The sequence below is a fragment of the Ambystoma mexicanum genome, chromosome 10, assembly GCF_040938575.1.
Source record: "Ambystoma mexicanum isolate Mex_15411 chromosome 10, UKY_AmexF1_1, whole genome shotgun sequence".
Lineage (NCBI taxonomy): Eukaryota > Metazoa > Chordata > Amphibia > Caudata > Ambystomatidae > Ambystoma > Ambystoma mexicanum.
The window spans coordinates 680,222,968-680,246,128 of NC_090932.1; the positions used below are offsets into that span (position 1 = coordinate 680,222,968).

The window sequence follows — 23,161 nt, forward strand, 5'->3', positions numbered from 1 at the left end:
CCCACGCTAACCCAGGTTAGAAAGTCGAGGATTTACTGTCACCCCGAACGATCTGTCGCAAGGGAAGCGAGGCGGAACATAGTACCTGAAAATGGGAAGAACGCTCCAGCGGGGGCAGTTGTTCCTGGCAGCGGGTGCAAGTCGGTGTTTCGTCCAGAGGAAGAGGAGGTCTCGACGTGGAGGAAAGCTGAAGGTCGCTGCACTGCCAGGGAAGAAACCAGCCGCGGAGTTTCCCGGTTACAAGGTACCACCCTTTTCTTCGCGGTAGTGGTAAACCGTGGTATTCCGGTTGCCGGGGTGCTTGGCACGGGCAAGGCGGCCACGAGATGGTCCAGGAAGGCGAAAAGACGGGCAAACTGGTTATCCCCACCAGTCAAAGAAAGAAGACTCTCCGGGCTGGAGATCTCCTCTGTCGTCGGGAAAAGTGGTGAGACGGTTCAGCAGGGCTCCACCGGTGGTGTCATCGTTGCAGGTTGGCTCGGCTTCTCCCTCCTCAGATTCTTTAGGTCCTGTGGCGACTTCTGAAGTTTCAGTCCCCAAAGCCCTGCTTTTATGCAGAAAACACCCATTCATTCAGCCTAGCTGTCACTCAAACATGGTAAGTGGTGAGCCGGGCGGCTCACCACTTGGGCCAATCACACAAGAGTGCGACTTGAGTTGCAGAGGCAACTCAGTCCAGGGTGCCAAAACCCCCTCCCACACCCTCTGTGGTACCCAGACAGAGTGGCACCACTTTTGGAGGCTTCTGTGGAGAAGCCCGCCAAAAAGTGGAACAAAGGGCTCGACTTGGGTTGGAGTCACAGAAGCGAACACAAACGCCATTTTGGAACCAAGTTTCGGCAAAAAATACCAACCGGTGAATTTATATTAATTTAATAAACCGGCAGCATGTTCGAGGCTATGTTAAAAAGTGGTAGCCTCGAACAATGGGAAAATCCCATAGGAATATATTTGCGGTCGAATATAAAAAGTAGTATCCACTCCCACCAGCCAAAACTCGGTCGGGGTGGACTGCACAGTGCCCCCTCGAACAACAGACCCCGGGGCAATCGAATTGCCCCGACCTGTATGTCCACAATATGATGATTTGTAAGGTTCTGTTCACAATTTGAGACTAGTAAAGCCAATGGTGACTTTACATGCCCTGGGAGACAGTGGTCAGTCCCAGGGTATGGAGTCTATGTTTAGGGGTTGCTACGACACCCCTGGGTTACTGCACAGAGGGTGCTGTGTAACCCACATATCAAAAACACATGAAACCCTATGGGGAAAAGGACCCCATAGCCCATAGAAAACATACAAAGTCAAAGGAACACCTCACATCATGTTTAAGAGTGGGAGGAAAAGAGTCTCACTCTTAGCAGGAGAAAAAATAAACCCCAAAAAATCCAGCAAAGCTTCTGGGGGACTCACTAGGTTTGGGAAATTAGCCTTTACAGAAAATTCTCCCTAACACCAGGCTCTCAAAGGAAGAGTAGAGCTGTGTGGGTAAGATGAAGAAGAAACCCACTCAGGGAAGATTAAGGCAACTCCATTGCCAGAACGGTGAGGTTGAGGCTTGGAAATGATCTTGAAGCCATCAGGGAGGAGAGAGTCAAAAGCCTTGACTGAGCTGGCTTGAACCATGTCTCGGTAAGAGTGAGAATGTCCATGTCTTCAAGAAGGAGGCAGATGTCGGTGGAGTGTTTGTTGGCTGAGCCGGTGTTAAAGTCGCCAGACAAAGGAAGTCTCTGCCTTTGAACTTTTTCTGAGGTGGGGGTACACCAGTCGGAGGGGGAGGGATAGAGATGATAGTGGGGGGAGAGGCAGAAGAAGGAAGGTAGGAAGTTAATGAGAAACGGCAGGATCCGGTCAAAAAGGAGGTGGTTGGGTTGAGGACCCTGGACCAAGATATTGCATGTGTGGTAGACATTAACGAAGCTTGGTACCACCTTTAATGGGAGAGAATGTGGAAGGAGAGAGGTAGAGATGAGATATGGGGTTCATAGATCTGGAGAGGGGACAGAGAAGAGGATATCAGTGAAGACCTCTCTGGAAGAAGCGCTGACATAGGTGTCTGAGATGGGAAGGCCAGGGTTAGCAGTCAGGATGTCTTTTTTTGTGCTTTTTCCTTCTGGATTTCGTGAGAGAGAGGGGGATATTTATTTAATTGTTTTTTTTAATAATGTGCCTTATACCATACCTGAATTCGGTTTGTATGCGTGGATCCTGGATTCGAACCTCTGTTGATTCCAAGACCAGCGCCTTGCCCCTGTGCTATCCTCCTTATATCGTCGGATAGGAGATAGTGTAGTGGTTAGAGAAGATGGGTGAGATGGTGAGAGCAATGGGGGTGGCAGAGGTTAGTAGAGGAATGAAAGAAGGATGGCTGTACTGCACAGTTCTAGCTAAACTCACCAGGTGGCCTAGTAGTCACAAAAAGCACAAATGCAATCCTAAAAAGGAAATCGAATGTCTTGTAATTAGGAGCACAAATGCAATGCAATGCAATGCAAAAAGGTGCACAGATGTAAAGGCACACACACCTACATTCGATTATCAAAAATAGTGGCACAAATGCAGCGAGAGAAGAAGTATCTCTGTTTGATGAGATGTCTCTTGTGAGCAAACCCTGTCCCACATTCAGTGTACTTTTGAGCACCTGAACATTTCTTAGTCACACATATAAATGTTTTATTGTGTTAACAAAACGTTTATTGATTCTGTGTAAGGCTCATTGTCTAGTAAAGAAATAAATAAAACTCAAGAGTCAAAACCTGTATCTTTCATTATTTTTTTAAATTTTTTTTATTTGTTTACAACTGTGTAGACAGTTTTTACAAAAGAGAATCTTACATCGTGAATTTTGGTTTGTTCTGTTTTGTTTCTTTTGATTGGTTGCGAGGGTTAAATCTTTTGATGTTAAATATTTTAAGGTAAGGAGTCTAACTCAAGACTATGCAAGAAGTTTCCCATTGCTATGACCGGTTTTCGATTTAACCCGTTCATCAGAAACGCCCACCAATAATCTTCGTTCAGCCTTGAAAAGAGTATAGGTGGCCGAGGCGGGTTTCTCTGTTAGCGATTAAGGCTGGGCAGATGAGGATCAGATGCTTTAGGCTTTCAATTGTGTTAGGCATCGCGCAAAAACGGCAGGTGTTGGTGTCTGTTTTTCTTCGGATTCCCAGAATCTCATTTGTTTTCAGGGCATTTAATCTTGCTCTCAAGAATGTTGAACGAGTTTTCTTGTTTGGGAATTTCAGTAAGTAGGTATTTGTATTTGTTTTATTTGTAACGTGCACCATCAGGCCCGGAGGCATCAGGGCGCAACTTGTGCAGAGTTACATACAGAGCATATATACATACATAATTTAAAACAGAGCGCATATATACATACATAATTTTAAGCAAGGATACTCAACGAATATATCGATATACATCATTTACAAAGCCAGTGTTTGACCTGAGACATAGGGATACGAGTGTACAACAGGCGGGATCAGTGGTTCAGTGCTAGCAGGGCTGTGGTGTACAGAACATGTCTCAGTGCTGATTGAAGAGCCATGATTTCGTTTTGGACTTGAATGAGTTAAAGGAATCTTCAGATCTAATAGTGATGGGGAGGGCATTACATAGCTTGAAGGCAAGGACAGGGAAGCTTGTGCCACCTGCTTTTTGGAGTTTGAACCTGGGGATAGAGACAGTGGGTTTGGGCGGTTCTTTGAGGTCGGGTGAGCTCATGGTGGGATATCCGACTGCAGAGGTATGAGGGGGCCTTGTTAGCCAGGCATTTGTGCGTGACGGCAAGTGTTTTCAGTGAGATTCTCTGCTTGACGGATAGCCACTGTAGATTGGTTCTGGATTCAGAGATGTGGTGGTTTCGGGGGATGCTGGTGGTTTCTGATGGCGTTGTTCTGGGTGATTTGTAATCTATTCATGTTCACTTGGCTAGTTCCTAAGTATAGGGCGCTACCGTAGTCAATTTTGGACATAATGAGGGTTCTGGCTAGTGTGACACTATTCGGAGTAGTCAGAAACGGCCTGCAGGCTGCAATGAGTTTACATGTGTATGCAGAGGCTGATCTGACTGCATTAGTTTGACGAGATAAGGATAGAGTGGCATCAAGGTAAAAGCCTAAGGTTTTTGTGTCTTTCGAAACTTGGATGGATAAACGACTGGTAAGACGGCTCTAGTTTGCTAAGGCGTTGCGAGGTGCCCAGGATAAGTTGCTCCGTCTTGTCGTCATTGAGGCATAGCTGGTGTTGGGCCATCCAGGCTTGGATGACCAGGTAGATGTCATTGAGGGCCTTGGTGTCAACCAGGTCGTCTCCAGTGATAGGAATGAGTATCTGGAGTCGTCGGCGTAGTTTGTGTAAGAGACACCCAGATAGTCAAGAACATCAAAGAGCGGTTTTGTAAAGACATTATAAAGCGTAGGTGAAACGCAGGAACCCTGAGGGATGCCACAGTGAATTGGGGAGGGGTCTGCAGCTGCGGACGGAGAAAAGACCATCATAGATCTATTACTCAGAAAGGATTTGATCCAGGCCGTGACTAAAGGAGAGAAATAGGCAGCAGTATGGAGGTACCTGCATAAGATTTGGTGATTGACCAGATCGAATGCCGCAGAGAGGTCGAGGAGAAGTAACAAGGCTAGTTTGCCCTGGTCCTTCAGGACTTCTATTTGGGTTTTGAGATCTATCAAAGCCGTTTCAGTCCCGTGTCTAGGACGGAATCCAGATTGTCTAAGACCTAGAAGATTATTGGATTCCAGATAATCTTGGATATGGAGGTATGCTGTACGGTCTAAGATTTTGAGCAGGAACGGGACGTGGTTATGGGTCTGAAGTTAGTGGGTATGCTTGGGTCTAAGGATGGTTTTTTAAGCAATAGGATCACCCATGCGTCCTTGAGGTTGTCAGGGACAATACCAGATTTAAAAGAGGAGTTGATAAAGGACGTGATAAAGGGGGCCAGGTCGTGGGCAGATTCCTTGACGATGGGAGGTAATGGGTTCATTCATTTTTTGTGCGAAAGGAGGCAGGTGAACTATGGACTTGTAGCTCAACGCTTTTGACTGTGTATCACACCAGTCTGTTTCATTGAATTTTTTTGCAGTTTTTGTTGGGTTGGTCAGAAGTTCCTCTTCAGTGCTTCCTATCTCTTCTAGGATTGTCTGGTTTTTGCTGATCCACGCTTGAAGCAGTTTATTAGTGCCTTTCTTCATTTCTTCGTGGATGAGTGTGTAGATTTTTTCTTTAGAGGATCTTGTTTTCCTATAGAACATCAAGCTGTTAAGAGACACTGTTCCTTTGAGCGAAATGAGACCAAGCTCTCTTCTTATCAGAGCCATTGGAGTAGAAGCTGGAAGGCGAAGTAGCTTCCTCCAGAGAAAGCCTTCAAGTTTTAGCCAGATGGTTTCAGGGATGGTAGGCATGGCTTCCACTCCATAAGTGAGGGCTGGTACCACCTTCGCCTTATAGAAGGTGATAGCTGCTTGGAGCGAGAAACACCCAAATGTTTTGTCCATCAGGATCGTTTGGTTGGTCAGGGTTTTGTTTTGAAGAACCAAGGTTTCTTGCATCAGTAGTTCTCTGGTTTTGTTGCTGAAGGTGATTCCCAGATATCTGAAGGTGTCGACTTCTTCCAGTCGTTCTCCGTCCAGGAACCATGATGTAATGTTGGACTTATTGAATCATGTATTAGAATTGGTTTAGGTAGCTGCAGACTCCTATTATGGATAAATGTACTGAAAGTTGTCTAATTGTTGAACTTATCTAAAGTGAACTACATGTCCTAGACCTGTAGGGACTGAGATGAAGAAGAGAGCTGAAAAGGCATGTAGAAGCAAAGGACAGGCAAGTAGGCCTAACATCTCTTGCCAGGGTCAGGCAATTGACAATAATCAACTGCACCTGGAATCAATTGCCCCACCTAAGAGGCATAAAATGCTGCAGCAGGAGGGGGAAGAAAGATAGAGCAGGAGCTGGAAGGCTGGCAGTAGTAGCAGAAGGAAAGGAGCACGAGGCTGGCAGTTCATGAGGAATTGTGATCACTTAAGGGACGTCGGGACACGAGGAAAGCATTTTTCACCTGCAAGTTCTGAGAGGGTCCTGTGTTCACAAACCCTGCCTTGCTGTGGCTGCAATAAGAGAGACTTGCTGAGATAGGTCTTCCCAGGTGCGCTTAGTGGCTGCAGTTGCAGAGCCGTGATTGTGTTGCAACCCGAGGCCTGTATGAAGAAGCAAGACGAGGGACAGAGGAGTGAAAGAGACTCCCTGTTGACATGGCCGGACTAGAGAAAACCATGCTGCAGAGGGGTGTGAGTCCAAATGTGCCTAAAGTGGTAGCAGAAGGAGAAGAAGTCGAGAAGTTAATGTTAATGAATATTTATACTGCGCACCATCACCACTAGAGTGGTCCCCTGGATCTCTGGTGGCTCTGAAAGGTAAGAGGGAGGGGTGTCTTATTGGGGCATAGCGGTACAAGGTCGATCGAGAAGATTATGATGTACTGTTGGCAGCTACAGTTCGGGTAGCACTGTTAGCTGAGCATGGGTGCGGTTTGTGGATCGGTAGAATCCCATGTGCTGATGTGTGAGACTATGGACCTCATTACAAGTCTGGCGGTAGCCGTGCCGGTAAAACCATCAGACTGCCGCTGGACTTGTGAAGGTTTTTGGGTCTGGCTTCACGGAAACATTGGGGCATTACAGCCCCGGCGGTCCGTGAAGTCAGGCGCCGGAAAATAAAAATCCTCATTCCCATAGAACGGAATGGGAACAGGGAGCACGGATGCACCAGCACTGTGTGCAACAATGCCAGTGCTTACGTGTAAGCCTGCGGGCGGGTGCCGTCCCGCCCGCCAGGTCAAACCCGTGCAGGACGGCAGCCGCCCACAGACTCGTAGTGTGCCGGTCCGGTAACAGCAGTGTCGGTAGGCTTACTGGCACCACTGTTACCGGACCAGCACACTTATAATGAGGCCCTATGTGTGGTTTGTTTTGATGATGTAGTGAAGTTGGTGCGGATTGCTCAGCAAGGATGTGGTTCTGTTTGTTTAGCGTTTGAGAGGTGTATGCATAGAGGATAGATTGTGGTTTAGCAGTTTGGTAAGTGTTTTTTTTCTTACCTTACTGCTTTTGGGCATTTGACACTGAGTCCCATGCCGCGTTGTGCGCCAGTGGTTTTGTCTACTTGGAACCGTGTGGTGATCTCAGGGTAGGAGGGAGGTGAAGCCCCCATCCCCCCTTGGGTCGAGAAGTGTATGGTATTGAGATCGCTCGTAGGACACCAGGCAGCAGAAGCTTGCTGTCGTCTCCCTGGGTTTCTAGGGCTGGTTCCCTCCCTCTGATTTGTAGGAGCTCCCTGTCTGGGTTCGTTTGTTGGTTAAGGCTCCATCGTCTGCAGCTAGGGTACCTGTTCAAGGGCGAAGCCTAGAATTGAATGGTGGTTTTGGTGTGTTCATCCTGGGATTCTCAACCCCCACCCCCTCCTGGCTTGAGTCTTCCATGCGCGTTTATTGTGGTCCATTTTATTTTCAGTGGTGTCTTTGGATTTCTACCCCTTTCTGTCAGATTGTGAACTGAAGAGCCAGGTTTTGAGTGATTTTTCTGAATCTTAGTGATCCTTTGTATTACGTATTACTTTTGGGAGGGGGTTTCATGTTTTGGCTGCCATTGGGAGAATGATGTTCTTCCAAATTTTTATCTTGTGTATGGTCTTGGTTCCTGGTGGATGTCATTGCTTGATCTGAGAGTTCTTGTCGGTAGATGGTTTTCTTTTGTAGGAATTCTGCCCCTTCGCCATTAATTGCTCTGTGCGTAATGCTCATCGTTTTGAATGTAATTCACTGTTTGATTGGCAGCCAGTGTAGCATTATGAGTGCTGGGGTGATCTGGTCCCTTCTTGAGTAGAAGTCTGGCTCCTGCGTTTTGCATACGTAGCAGTTTCTTCTGCAGGTGATCCGGCTTTCGGAGGTAAAGGCTGTTGACATAGAAGAGGAACTTCTGACCAACCCAACAAAAACTGCAAAAAAATTCTAAAAAACAGACTGGTGTGATACACAGTCAAAAGCACTGAGCTACAAGTCCATAGTTCCCTTTCTGTAGTGAAACCAGCCCTGTTGAAATCTATCCACCTGAATTCTGAGGTTGATAAAAGTTCTTAAAGGTCTACTGTCCTCTGATACAAGTGTGACATTGTTATCCAATGCTGGGAGTGTGACAATCCAGCTTCTGGGTAGCTATTGGAACCAAGAAAGTGTGAGTGAAGCTGGGGAAGGGAGCTGGGTGCATATAAGAAGATTAAGTCAACAATCTGTAATGTTGAGACTGTTAAAGTTGTGAGAAAGGCAGTCTGGAAGAAAAGGCAGTACTACAATATATTGGTGGCAGTAGGACAAACTGAAGAGGCAGACAACATAGGAAAGAAGAGTGCCTTGCATTTCTGTGGAGGTCGAAACGTCTTTTGTTTTTTAAAATGCCTAACAATCATAAAGTACAACATTGAAGCAGAAATACCAGAACTGTGGTTGTATATATACTGTCATTAGATGTTACATTGGTGGTGGTTGAAGTAGCGTCATGCTGTGGAACAAAGGAGTCTGTTCCCACAGTAATCATTGTAGAAGGTTGGTTGTCGAGAGGAAAGCAACCCCTAAGAAGAAGCATCCTGACAATTATACCAAAGACACTGCAGAAGTCATAAATAGTTGGAAAGTTGTTTTTGAAGAAGAAGTTGGTTATTTATTCTTTGAACTGTGGCAAAACAATTTTGGAAAGAAGATATCCAGGCTAACCATTTGTGCTGTTTTCTTGGCTGTAATTGGAAGGGGAACTTTGCAACAGAAAGCTGAAGAACGGTTTCCAGTGGATGTTTGTTTGGTGAACTTTTGTTTTATTTGGAACTTTTAAGAACTGTTTGAAGACTTGACTTTTCTTTGTAAACATTTGGCGAAATTGGCTTTGAACAATCCTGGCAAGGAATTTACCCAGGACTGGTCATCCGAATTGCTGTTGTGTATGATTTACTTTAATGTTTTGTTGTTTAGTGTGGGGGCCAGTTAGGAGTGATGATCCCCTTAGTTCTTAGACTGGGTAGGAAACTCTGTGATAGAGTAGGTTTATCATGGATTTATTTGCACCTTTTTATTTTAATAAAATGCAAAATTCTCAGAAAAAAACAAGCAGTTGTCTCCCTCGCATTACGACTCCTCACAACACCCAGCCAAAAAGGAACCCAGACATCTCTTAAAGGACGCTAGTGGGGAATAGTGACATGGCTCAACTCTCAAGAAGGGCAACAGGCTGATGCAAAGCTTCTAAAAGAAAATACACGACACAGATAAACTGACAAATATGTGCATTTATTATGTTACACATATAGATCAGGTAAAGTAAGTACTTGAGTACATAATGCACAGCATTAAAATGCACATTATACTATCCAAATTGTAAATGTCTTGGAGGATACTCCTTGCCAGTATTCTTTAATGTCTGTTCACTATCACAGATATGCATACAGCATATAGTGTAAGGGGGAGGGGTTGGAGGGAACCAGACATTCTCACATAAAGTTTAAAAATCCCTAGTGCCTGCACAACATCAGTACAATGTCGAAGTGAAACACCTCACTCTTGTTATATATTGAAGGTCATTTACTAGTAGTAAGCACACAACACCTATAGACGAAGGTTGGGAAGAAAATGGAACCAGACATTTTACCTCAGAGGAAATATACTCATTAGGTTCCCCAAAGCCAACAACAAAACTCCATATTTATTCCTGGCCCTTTACAGCACAGTATTTAAAACAAACAAAAAAACAAATGCACACCTCACAGTTAAAAAACATTATAGGGGGTGCAAAACTATTCTGAAATACAACCAGAGGCATCCACAAAATCCAGTTACATTTTAGACACAGTAACCAATGAAATTCACTTCAGGAAAAATAGTTGCGGTCAACATAATTAGCTACTGTGTGAAAATGCATTTGCAGTGAAAGATGTGTAGAACATTACTTTAAAAATACATCACAGATTTCAAGTAAGGTAGGTGCTCAAAATCCAGCTCTTGAAGTAAGCTTCTGTTTTTCCCTGCATGTGCAGATTTGGTGGCAAACAACCCATGGGTGAACCACAGGAGACAAACCCAAATCAAGAGATCTAGGTCTGTTCAAGCAACCAAAGCCATGGGAAAGGATGCAGCAAAGCAGGAAGACTCCCAGTGTTGTCCAATGGGAAATGTGGCAAAGGCATGCTTCCAAAGAGCCTGAACCCCTGATGTGAAGTATCCCAGAGGACAAGTATCATAAATAATTGACTACCCCAGGACTCAAAGATAGGTACTCAAAGTGTTTATATTCTGAAATGAAGGTTCTGGGGGGACAGGGAGGGCTCAACACCTGTTATATTACAGGCCTTCTTTTCTAAATGCAGTTTGCGTGATCTGGCAACCATGGACTTGAACTCTAAGCCAACAATGTCCCCCATGATGAAAAAACACAATAAACTGCCTTGCCACGATGTAGACCTTGAAGCCAGCAGTAACAATACCAGTGAGGACAGCTCAAGAAAGACAAGCAAACCTGCAGACACACTCACATGGCTCAGTGGACAAAGGAGGGTATTGTCCCAGCAAGAATAATCCCAGTTTTCGGTTAATGGATCGGGGGTGACCCAGGATGGCCCAAGGAGCAGATGGGATGGTGTCCCATTACCCTTTCATGCAACAGTAGCTACCGGCAGCAAGGTGGGAGACCCTTGCGGAAATCGACCCCAAGGGTCAGTATGACGTCCTGCAAACAATCCCAATATAGAAGTCCTGACTGAACACCAAAGTGAAGTCCACAAGTGAATGCTGGACCTCAAGCAACAGAAAACCCCAACCAGGATGTGCCCAACTCAACCGTTAGTAGTTAGTATAGTTCTAAACGATAATGACAAATACCTGACTCGTTCAGAATTGGAATCAAGGTTCTTCATCTGACTAGTGTGTATGCTGGGCAAAAGAGCAGAAAGTGCAACAAATTTCCCTTTGTAGCACCACATAATACACAGCTGCTTGTTCACCAGAAGTAACCATAGGAATGTCACAGCCCTTAAGGTTATTTATTGAATCTTGCTATGGTAATTGGGCTTCTCTCCCTTCGCTGATTACTCCACTCAAGGTAGTCTTGTAAGACATATGAGGTAAGCATGGCATGTTTCCGAATGGATGATTAAGGTAACTCTGTCTTCTCTATGTCACCAGAGAACGTGATTAATGGCTGTTTTAAGATAAAGTCAGAGCTGGATTACTAAAGTGGCTTGGAGCATTAATCCTTTGAAAATATGACTTTGTGTTCAAGCGACGGAATGGTTTTTGAACATGACTCAGCTAAACTAGCCCTGATAACAAAGTGCGAAAGAGCAGTCTTGCGGTTTTTCCATAGACAAAGCTAGTGTAAGACAGGTGTGACGGGACGGCCTGCCACAAACAACCATGCTGTGTCTGGTATAAGTCCAAGGGTATTTACTTGGACTTTACATACAGCTTGGGCCAAGGGTTCTCGGTAGTTCTCAGGGCTGAGCGGGTTCTTGGGGGGGGGGGGGGTTGAGGGGGGTCGCACTAGGGCTACCTGGCTACCAAGGGGTTTTGTAGCTTTCCCTGACCTATCCCACTTAGTAGTCTTAAGGAGTAGTGGTCGATGCCTTCTTTAACCCAGAGTCACTCTTGCTTTTGTCACGCCCACTTGTACCTGACCCTTCACTCATATTATTATCTACAGATGTTCTCCTCCCACCATGATATGATATGGCATTTATAACTCGCCTATACACAAGTGTTTCAAGGCGCAACGAGGCAAGGGAATGGGTAACAGAGGGAAAACAAAGACAACGATCTTACTAGGCCAGGTGACATTGAGATCGCGCAAGTGCAGGGATGGGGGATGGGAAAAGTGCAGGGGAAAGGTGGAGGGGGCAGTGCAGTACATAGGATAACAGTAAAATAAATATGACAATAAATAAAAGTGTGGCCAGCTGGTGGCAAGTGCAAGGGTAAGTGCAGACATCAGGTGTCAAGTGCTGGAAGGGGGGCTGTAGGGATACAGAAACAATCCCCTAGTCCAAGGGTTACCAGGGGGGCAGTGCAGGTGTGCAACTGGCAGGGAGGGGGCCTGGCCCCGAGATCAGAGGGCAGCCAGGTAACCAGTGCAGTTTCAGTTTCAGCCAGGATATCAGCAAGGAAGAAGAGGAGAGAAAGCAGAAGCAAAGAGGAAGGTCTTGAAGTGCTTCCGGAACTGGAGATGTTTCTCCTCAAGTTTCAGGGAGGCAGAGAGGCTGTTCCAAAGGGAGATCCTAGCAGAAGACCACCAACTCGTTGCTTGGAGAAGCGACTGACCCTGAGCGAGTTGGAGGCGGGAGAGTGAAGAGCTCAAGAAAAGATATTTAGGAAGAGAGAGTTGAAGGTATTGAGGCTCCAGAAGGCTTTGTGGGCAATGCAGAGGGTTTTGAATCCTCGCAGCCACTGGGAGCCATTGCAGACATTTCAGTCCTGGAGAGATACGATACTAAATCTGCTGCTGATCTTTGGGGAGTCCGTGCCCACACTAACCAGAGCATCATGTAAGCCGTTAATATACAGAGAAAACCAAAGTGGTGCTAGCACGCATCCCTGTCTCACGCCTGTGTTCACCTGAAAATAAAGGGTGCATGGACTGTTGTCTCCAGTTTTTACACATGCTCGAATACTCTTATGTAGGTCAGCCAGTATATGCAACAAAGATTCAGGGCAATTCATAGATCTGAGTAACTGCCAATGTTTGCCTCTATTTACTTCACTTTGTATCTGGGAATGCTATATAGATCAGTTCATTTTTTACTCGCAGTGAGTGAGCCACTATAAGTGTATACATTGAGTAAATGCTAATTTGTCCCTATGCCAAAATTAAAACCAAGTTGGATGTTACTTAGGATGTTATTGTCCAGGCCCAACTGTTCATGTTTTGCCAGTGCAATCATCCAAAGGTTTAAATAAGGTGTGAAGGAATGAGATGGGACTGTTAGAAGACAGACTCTTTCTCCTACCTTTTTTAAATATAGGATGAATAATAGCTTGTTTCCAGGAAGCTGCAAAGCTAGATTCTTGACCATTGTATTACAACATAGTTAGTACTGGAGCCCAGATATCCTTCAGTTGCTAAAATAAGTCAGATGGAATACCCTGAGGTCCTGGATAATGTTCCAGTGCTTGCTTTTGTATCGCCTATAAGACTTCTGGATATGTAATGACCTTTATATTTCTATCCTTCTGATGGATATATTTTCGGGTAATCGGTCAAACGTCGATTTGTGAGGACTGATTGTCTCTGTTTGTGTTTGGGTAATACAAGTAAGACAAATGAGTTACCCATTCCTGGCCTTCAATAATGCATTCTGTATCTTTTAGGTCTCGCTGGTATCCAGGGCCATGGTTTATTATTTGCCAGAATTGCTTCGAATTATTCAGTTTTGAGGCCTCTATTAAATCTGGTCAGGAAGACATATCCAGTTCTTTTTTCAGGCCGAAAATAGCTCATTTATAAGTAGCCCTGCCAACTATCTCATTCCTCAGTTCTTTAGCATTTTTTAGGGTGCAAAGTAGCTTGCCTTTAGCAAGTTTACATTCTGTATGAAACCAACCCTTCTTATTATAGGGATTAAATGTCTTTGTGGAAACAGATCTAAATTGTAATTGTTTATTTGTAAAGCGCTTATACACAAGTGAAGTGCTTCAAAGCGCTTCAAGGCGTGAAGGGAACAAGGGGTTACAGTCATTCTTATGCCTTGAAGATTCTGAATGATCTAACAACAATAACTAGCATACTAGGCTAGAGGCATATGTACTATTGTTAGTGTGTGACAAAGAGCGAGGGGGGAAGGGTTGTGGAGGAACGTACAGTACAATAAACTACCGTACTAGGCCTGGCGACTGCTTGGTGGTTGGTCATCCAATACGCCTATGCCTGAGTATTTCAGGCACGACCAAGCTAGGGAGGGGAGACAAATGGGTGGACCGGACAGACAGACTTGCTATGCCTAATACATACATGGTTGTGCTAATGTGCAGAAACAGGAAATGTGGACAAGTGCACCCGGTCCAGCAGGAGCCAGCGTTAAGTGCAGAGTGGTTGCCTCTCTCATGGAGCATATTGCAGTATGCCAAGCAAAGTGCAGTAGCCTGGAGGCAAGTGCAGGACTGTCGAGGGAGCCTGGGACTGTAGGACTACTGGAGGTGCACCAGGCGACCAGTCAGTGATCTGATCAGGCTGGGGAAGAGAAAGAAGGAGAGAAAGAACCGAGGAGAGAGGAGGTTAGCAGGGTAGAGGGAGAGAGAAAGAGGAAGAGAAAAGGAATGCTTTGAGGAGTTTCCGGAACTTAAGGGGGTCTGGCTCAAGACAGAGAGAGGCAGGGAGGCTATTCCAGAGTGAGGCACCTGCAGACGATAAGGATCTACCCCCAAATCTCTGTTTGGAAAAACGGCTCACCTGCAGAGAGTTGGAGGAGGCCCAGCAGAGGGCTCTAGAAGGAGAGTATTTGGGAAGAGAGTGTTGTGGATACTAAGGGCCCTGGCCACAGAAAGCCTTGTGGACTATGCAGGGGGGCTTGAACTTGAACCTTGCAGCTACAGGGAGCCATTAGAGTGATTTTAGCTTCAGAGAGATGCAGTCCCTGGGCTTGAGGCCAAGGATAAGTCTTGCGTTTTTGTTCTGAATAAGTTGCAAGAGGTCGGAGAGAAGATGTAGGAAGGTTGAGAAAGTGACTGTTGCAGTAGTCCAGTCTTGAGAGAACCAGGGCTCTGGAGACAGTGAGTCTCTGGGGGAAAGTGAGAAACGGTAGAATACCTCTGAAGAGGTGCAGCTGGTAATGAGATTTGTTGGACATGTCTGTGATGTGAGAAGAGAAGGAGAGATTAGAGTCGAATATGACCCCCAGATTTTTTGCCTCACCGGTGGATGGGAGCGCATGACCAAGGGATGCCGGCCAGAGTGAGAGTGAGAATGGGAAAGTGGGAGCAGGGTAACCAATGAGGACGATCTTGGTCTTGCTGGCATCAAGTGGGAGATCATTGGCAGCACACCAGGACTGAATTGCTGATAGTCTGGAATGAGCGAGGAGGAAGAAGAGGCCAATGGTAGCCTGAAAGAGAGCAGTGTGTCATCCGCATAGCACTGAAAGTTGGAGGTGAAGGCAGAGATCATGTGGGCCAAATGGGCCATGTAGATGTTGAAAAACCAGGGGGGTATAGAGTGATAGCGGAGAGAAAGGACCCAAGTTCCACCTGGGAAGGACGGTCAAAAAGAAAGGACGCAAGCCACGCCAGGGCCTGACGTATCACGGAGACGGGGGATCAGGATATTGTGGTTGACTGTATCAAAAGCAGAAGAGAGGGAGAGGGAGAGTTAGAGTCAAGGTTTGCGAGCAGGTCTTCGCGGGTATTCAGAAGAGCAGTTTCGTGCCTCTGGATTCTCTAAAGCCAGACTGATGGTCATGGAGACAACCAACAGATTCGGTGTGGAGGGTAAGCTGAGAGATAGCCAACTTCTCCAGGAGTTTGCCCAGGAAAGGAGTGATGGAGTTCAGCAATAGTTTGCCGGAATAGTAGGGTCGCCAGAGGGTTTTCTGAGCAGAGGGTGCACAAGATAATGCTTGAGAGAAGTGGGGAACACTCCAGTGGCGAAGGAGAGGTTGCAGAGGTCTGCCGAGGCTGGATCTCGAGAGTCAATGTTGTCCTTGATGGTTTTGGAGGGGCAAGGGTCCACCTGTTTGGAAGAGGCTTTCATAGACCGGACTTGTCTAAGAACCTCCTCAGTGTGTGGCCGGGAGAGGGAGGAGAGAATACAAGGGGGGTGTGTGGTGGGAGCGGCCGAAGCAGGCCAAGGAGATGATGGTGCATGAGTGGGTGCGGAAGATATAGAGGACAGGATTGTTAGGCAGAATCCTGTGCAGTTCCCTTAGGGAACACTGCAAAAAGATTAAGACTACAGGAGTAAGCAGTAAACCCAATTGGTAGCAGTCTGCATCACCCAGATTTACCTGGTAGCTGTGGCTGAGCAGTGTGACTTCTCTCAAGAAGAGTAGGGCAGTATATAGAGTATACACAATAGGGCTAAAAACACAGTAGGGCAAACAAACACTGACCAGAGCTTTGTATAAAAATTATATAATTATTTATTTAAAACACACTTTGGGCAATATACTAGCACTCTAAATCAAAAGCAAGTTAAAACACAGTCAGGTAAAGTATACACACCTCCCTTGATAACTATTAGACAAGTCAGAGTTAAAACACCACGATTTGTTAAACAGATGTGAGCGACCTGATGGCACTCCAATAGTTCAGTTAAATGGAGAGAAAAAGGCAGAGCATAGAAATAAAACAGGCCCCAATACTTTTATTCTCAGCAAGGGAAAAAAAAGGCAGTATTTACTGTAGAGCCAAAGGTCATAGGCCAGGCCCACTTTAAATGGAGCAAAGTGAGATGTGCCCAGGATCACACGGTTTAAAATGCACTAAAAGTCTTTGCAGAATGTTCAAAAGAGGTTGGGGCGATTCAAGAAGGTAAAGTTAGAAAGTCTGAGGCCAACCCAATTGGAAAGCCAAGGATTTAAGGGTCACCTTGGGCAAACCGAAGAAAGGGAGGCCAGGCAGGACACAGTACCTTAAAGAGAGAGGAATCTCCAGCGGTGGCAGTTGTTCCTGGCAGTGGTTGCAGTTTGTGGTTTCGACCAGGGGAAGAGAGGATCTCGTCGAGGAGGAAACGTTGGAGTCGTTGCACTGCACAGGGATGAACCCAGCCACGGAGTTTCGTTGGTAAAAGGTGCGTTCCTCTTATTCGCGGTCAAAGTGGTGAAGCTTGGCTATCCGGCCGCCGGGGTGCTTGGCACGGGCGATTCGACCAAGAGACGTCTTTGGAAGGCGAATGGGGCGAACTGGTTGATCCCACCAGCTCAAAGAAGAAGACTCGTCCAGCAGAAGATCTTCTCTTGTCGTTGGGAAAGTGGTGAGTTCGTTGCAGCAGGGCTCCACCGGTGGTGTCGTCGTTGCAGATGGCTCAGCTTCTTCCCTCTTCGGATTTCTTAGGTCCTGTGGCGACTTCTGAAGTTCCAGTCCCAAAGGCCCTGCTTTTATGCAGAAAAACCCCCATTCAACAGCTTAGCTGTCACTCACACATGCTAAGTGGTGAGCCGGGCGGCTCACCAGTGGCCCAATCAGAACAGAGTGTGACTTGAGTTGCTAAGGCAACGCAGTCCAGGGTGCCAATTCCCCTCCCCACACATCCTGTGGAACCCAGACAGAGTGGCACCATTTGGAGGGCTTCTGTGGAGAAGCCCGCCAAAAAGTGGAACAAAGGGCTCGACCTTGCTCAGAGTTACAGAGACGGACACAAACACCATTTTAGAAAAGAGTTCTGGCAAAAAGACCCAACCGTTGATTTAATATTAAATAAATAAACCGGCGGTATCTTTAACATTGCACCAAAAAATGGTGCGTTTTAAATCAATGGAAAAATCCCATAGAGAATATTCCGGTGGAATATTTCGCGTGGTAAAAAAACTACCACCAGCCAGAAACTCGACAAAGGGGGACTGGACATTGCCCCCTTGAAAACAGACCCAGGGGCAATATAATTAACTCCTTCCAGTACTTCCACAATATGATGGTTTGTACTGGTTCTGTTCACAATTTAGGACTAGTAAAGTCAATGTTGACTTTACATGCCCTGGGAGAGAGTAGTCAGTCCCAGGGTATGGAGTCGATGTTTGGGGGTCACTATGACACCCCTGTGTTACTGCACTGAGGGTGCTGTGTAACACACACATAAAAAATAGATGATACCCTATGGAGTAAAAAGAAAACCCCATAGCCCATAAACACACAATGAGTCAAAGACATACCTCAAATCATGCCTAAGAGTGGGAGGAAAAGAGTCTCACTCTTAGCAGGAGAATAAATCAAACCCCAAAAATCCAGCAAAGCTGCTGGGGGACTCACTTGGTTTGGGAAATTAGCCTTATAAGAGAATTCTCCCTAACAAGGATGTGATGTGTTTTGGCTGTGAAGTGTGCAGCCAGAGCCATGCAAAGGGCCTGGGTGGGTGTAATGGAGGATGTGGCTGCAGTAGGGTTGGCTAGCTCCTTACAGACTTTGAAAAGTTTGTCTGTGTTGTTGGATACCGCGGAGATGCCGGCTTGAATAAGGGCTCTTTTCTTGACCCGGATGCAGAGTCTATATTGCCTCTGCAGAAGGCAGTAGGCCAGTTTATCAGAGGGTGCCCCCAGAAGATCCCCATTTCCATTCCGCTGCCCTGCACTTGTGTTTAAGGTCAGCCAAAGATCTTGCGGATATTAATTGCGAATATGCTTTTCCTCCATAGATGAGCACCAGGCCAGGCCCAGCACCCCCGGGAGCAGGCATCACGCCCCCGGGTAAAAGCCCAGCGGCCCTTTATAGGGGCTCTTTGGACTCTGTCCTGGCGCCGTTGGCGCCAGGCTCATGTTGGACATCAGTCCTGGCGCCATAGGCGCCAGGATCATAAGGGGAAGTGTTTGGTGCACTTACCTGAAGCAGACCATGCTGCACACTCACCTGATGCAGACCATGCTGCATGAAGAACCAAGCCAAATGAGGCTTAGGAGGGACTATTTTTCTGAAGGAACTATTTTGATACTTGGGTGGGGCTGTGGAAGAATACTCACCTGGAACTTCTTCCAAGGCAATTTAAGCCACGCCCGGACAGCCACACGAGCTTCGTGTTGTTCTGCATCCCAGCAGCTGAACGCTCACTGTGTCTGCTCCTGCACCTGGACTCCAGCCACGCCCGCCTCGAACCTGGAACACCTGTAAGGAAAGAAGAGAAGAGAAGAGAAAGGTGAAAACCAAGAACTTATTCAACCTTCTTACCTGCATCCGGAATCTTCACGCCAGCATTCCTGAAGGAAGACTTCCATTTAAAAGCACCGCGTTGCTCGCTGCTGCGCCGCGCTTCACTCACCTGTTCCCGAGACGCCGCCCGGCTCCATCGCGGCTCTCAGCACAGGTCGCCACATCTCTGCACCTAGGGAAGAGAAGAAGAGACAAAAGGTGAGCAAGGGAACACAAGAGGAAAGCCGAATGTTCAGCCATATTACTCACCGGCTTTTCTTGGTGAACCATTCCACATCTCGGGTCGGCGCCGCATCTTTGGCAGGTACCGCACCCCGGCCCCTATGGGGAAAGGACAAAAGACATTACTGGGGAATTATAAAGAAATTTAGAGGGCTCGCCCTCATCACTAACTCACCTGATTTTACCACCGGCAATTTAACCCCTCAACGCATCGCCTTTGTTCTGCACCTGAACTAAAGGACAGATCACAGGTTAGGAAAAACAACATAAAAGGAGGCTCACACTTGAACTTTTGCATCTTCATACTTACGGCGTATCGCTCAGAAAAGTCAAGTGTATTTGCCAGCGCCATTCTGAAAACCAGTGAAGTAACTGGACGAACGCGCGCCCCTGCACTAGAAGCAGGATGGAGAGTTCATCCTTCCAAACCATAAGGTGTGCTTAAACCGGGGGTTTTGGAGGAAGTCAGAGAAGAACGAAGGGGGAAAAGTGGGAGCAAGCACACTATTCAGCAGACAGTTAATCCCCTTTCTCATCTGCAGAAGGATATTCCTACGGGCCAGACAAGCAAGATTTGGGGGTCCTATTCAATCGGTGGTCCGAATTCTGCGCATGACGCTTGAAGAGGCCACAGCAACCCAGACCAGACCAGCGCCTCTGTGGGAGCCAGGTGAGCGTTACAATAGATGAAAACACGATTTCTAGCAAAAATAAGGAGGGTAGAGGTCGTCTCTTATGCTAGCAAGTCAACTTTGGATATAGCAAGCCTCATTTCTGTTTTCCTTTTCTCTCCCTCACTTATCCCACTGTTAGGCAGAAACCTGTGCAGTTCCCTCTGGGACCACTGCAAAAGATTTAAGACTACAGGTGTTTGGCAGTAAACCCACTTGGTAGCAGTCTGTACCACACAGATTCACTTGGTAGCTGTGGCTGAGCAGTCAGACTTCCCTCAAGAAGAGTTAGGCAGTATACAGAGTATTCACAATAGGTCAAAAGAACATAGTAGAACAAGTAAACACTGACCAGGGCTTGGTGTAAAAGAGATATAATTATTTATTTAAAACCACATCTAGAAAAACACACAGGCACTAATAGTAAGCAATTCAAAAACACGGTCACTAAGATATACACTCCCTTAGGAGAATATTAGACAAGTCTTAAGTAAAGCCCCACTTATTTTCAGACAGCGGTGAGCACTTAATCAGATGGCACTCTAATAATTTGTTTTAAAAGGGAGAGAAAAGCAGAGAATAAATTGAAACAGATCCCAACACCTTTTCACGAACACAACAAGAGAGGAAGGCAAAGTAACACCGTGAGTTTAGAGTCAGTAGGCCGGATCCACTTTAAGAGGATCAAAACGAAATGTGTCCAAGGTCACACGGTTGCAGTGCACAAAAGTCTTGTAACGGTTCAAAAAGGAGTTGGACCAAAGAAAGTGACCAGTTAGAAGGTCAAGGCGGCCAGCCCAGTCCAGAAGGTTAAGGGGTTATTACCTTGTAGCAATCTTTAGAAAGGGAGACCTGGCGGACACAGTACCTTAAAGTGATGAGAATACTCCAGCGGGGGCAGTTGTTCCTGGCAGCGGATGCAAGTCGGTGCTTCGTCCGGAGGAAGAGAGGATCTCGTCGGGGAGGAAGACAGGAGTCCGTTGCACTGCCAGGGAAGAAACCAGCCGCGGAGTTCTCAGTTAAAAGGAACGGTCCTTTAGTTCACGGTCCAGTGGTAAGTGGCTATCCGGTTGCCGGGGTGCTTGGCACGGGCAATTCGACCACAAGCCGGTCTGGGGTGCGAAGAGAAGAAGGTAAACTGGTTGTGCCCACCAGTCAGGGGAAGAAGCCTCTCCAGCCGGGAGATCTTCTCTGTCGTCGGGAAGTGGTGAGTCGGTTCCGCAGGGGTGTCGTCGTGGTAGGTCGGCTCAGCTTCTCCCTCGTCGGATTCTCAGGTCCTGTGGCGACTTCTGAAGTTCCAGTCCCCAAAGCCCTGCTTTTATGCAGCACACCCCCATTCACTCAGCCTAGCTGTCAATCAAACATGCTAAGTGGTGAGCTGGCCGGCTCACCACTTGGGCCAATCACACAAGAGTGCGACTTGAGTTACCAAGGTAACTCAGTCCAGGGTGCCTAAACCCCCTCCCACACCCCCTGTGGTACCCAGACAGAGTGGCACCACTTGGAGGCTTCTGTGGAGAAGCCCGCCAAAAAGTGGAACAAAGGGCTCGACTTGGGTTGGAGTCACAGAAGAGAACACAAACGCCATTTTAGAATCGAGTCCTGGCAACAAAAAAACAACCGGCGAATTAATATTAAATAAATAAACCGGCGGTATGTTCGAGGCTATGAGAATGAAATAATTAAAGTTGGTAGCCTCGAACAATGGGAAAATCCCATAGGAATATATTTGCGGTTGAATATAAAAAGTAGTATCCTCTGCCATCAGCCAAAACTCAATCAGGGCGGACAGAGACGTGCCCCCTCGACTAACAGACCCCGGGGCAATCGAATTGCCCCGACCAGTACTTCCACAATATGATGCTTTGTACTGGTTTCTGTTAATAATTTGGGACTAGTAAAGCCAATGGTGGCTTTACATGCCCTGGGAGACAGTAGTCAGTCCCAGGGTATGGAGTCTATGGTGGGGTGTCACTATGACACCCCTTTGTTACTGCACGGAGGGTGCTGTGTAATACACATAGAAAAAAACACATGAGACCCTATGGAGTAAAGGACCCCCTAGCCCATAAAACACATTAGCAGTCAAAGGAACACCATAAATCATGTCCAAGAGTGGGAGAAAAAGAGTCTCACTCTTGGCAGGAGAAAAAAACAAACTCCAGGAATCCAGCAAAGCTGCTGGGGGACTCACTAGGTTAGGAAATTCAGCCTAAAGAGAGAATTCTCCCTAACACTTAGCAAGCCTCATTTCTGTTTCCTTTTCTCTCCCTCACTTATCCCACTTCCCTGGAATATGGATTTCCTGTTAGATCCCATGGGAGGTAGCCTCATCTCATGCTGCGGATTGGGACTCTGGATCGTGTCTCGTGACAGGTTTTGGGGCTCACTGGCCCTGCCCACTCTTTCCACTTCAACTGACTCCCTCATCAGAAATAATTAGCTCCTTCCATAGTAAAGAGCTGTGAGACGACATGGGCCATCTGGGGTGGATGGCGTGTCGATAACTGTTTCTCCTCCTGTGGTAGCGTTGGCCAATTAACTGGTGAATTTAGCGATATGAGTAAGGTATTCAGGGCGCATGGGGCCGGTAGGTTTGCCCTTTCCTTAGGGCATGACTCTGTGGATATGGATATATCACCTTTTTGGAATCATCCGCTGGTCTGTTATCTACTAAAAAGGTCTGAAGTTTGTCTCTACCAACTTGCAGATTTTCCACCTTATGGAAAATCTGTTGCGTTTTTTTCTCCGTAAATTGGCGGGACAAACATTGCCTTTTGCACAAGTCTTTGTCTGCCAAACCGGCTATGCTACTGTGCGTGAACTCTTGTAAATGTATGTCAGATTTTCGAGCCTTTGAAGTTTCACAGGGAGTGTTCTCACCTTAGGCCCTTACCTTTACAATCTGCCAATGTACAAGAACCAACTTAATGTCGTCCCTACCCTGTTTTTCCTTGAAACACTTGGCTGTGCATGGTGATGTTTTCTCAAGGAATCTGAGAAAGCCTCCAAGCCAGTGCCAGCTCGATAGGTGTGGAGCAAGGCAGAATTGACACTGCACGGTTCGGTGCGCATTCCGTCCATGGCCTGATATCCTTCAGGGCCTCCATTCTGAGTGTGGCTGACTGGACTAAGGACTCCACGGAAACATATTTGTTTATTTAAACCCACTGAACATTTGGCTTTGATGGTGGTGAGTAAAATGTGAATCGCATAATACTTGCCTCTGAGTCTTGCTGTAGAATCGGAACTCCCATTACTTGTTAATATAAGGAAGTTCTAATTCTGATCAATTGCCTGTCACTTTATGTTTTGCATTTTGTGGTTGGACAGCTAATCCCCGCCATTTGCTGACATTGTGCCTTTCTTGAAAGTTTAG

At 46.6% G+C, this 23,161-nt stretch overlaps 1 protein-coding gene across 3 annotated transcripts in view; it reads left to right on the forward strand.

Annotated features, from left to right (window-relative positions):
* The window catches only part of ATR (ATR serine/threonine kinase), a 1,676,349-nt gene that overhangs the window by 1,277,071 nt on the left and 376,117 nt on the right, over positions 1-23,161 (forward strand). The gene's annotated exons all lie outside the window — the stretch shown is intronic.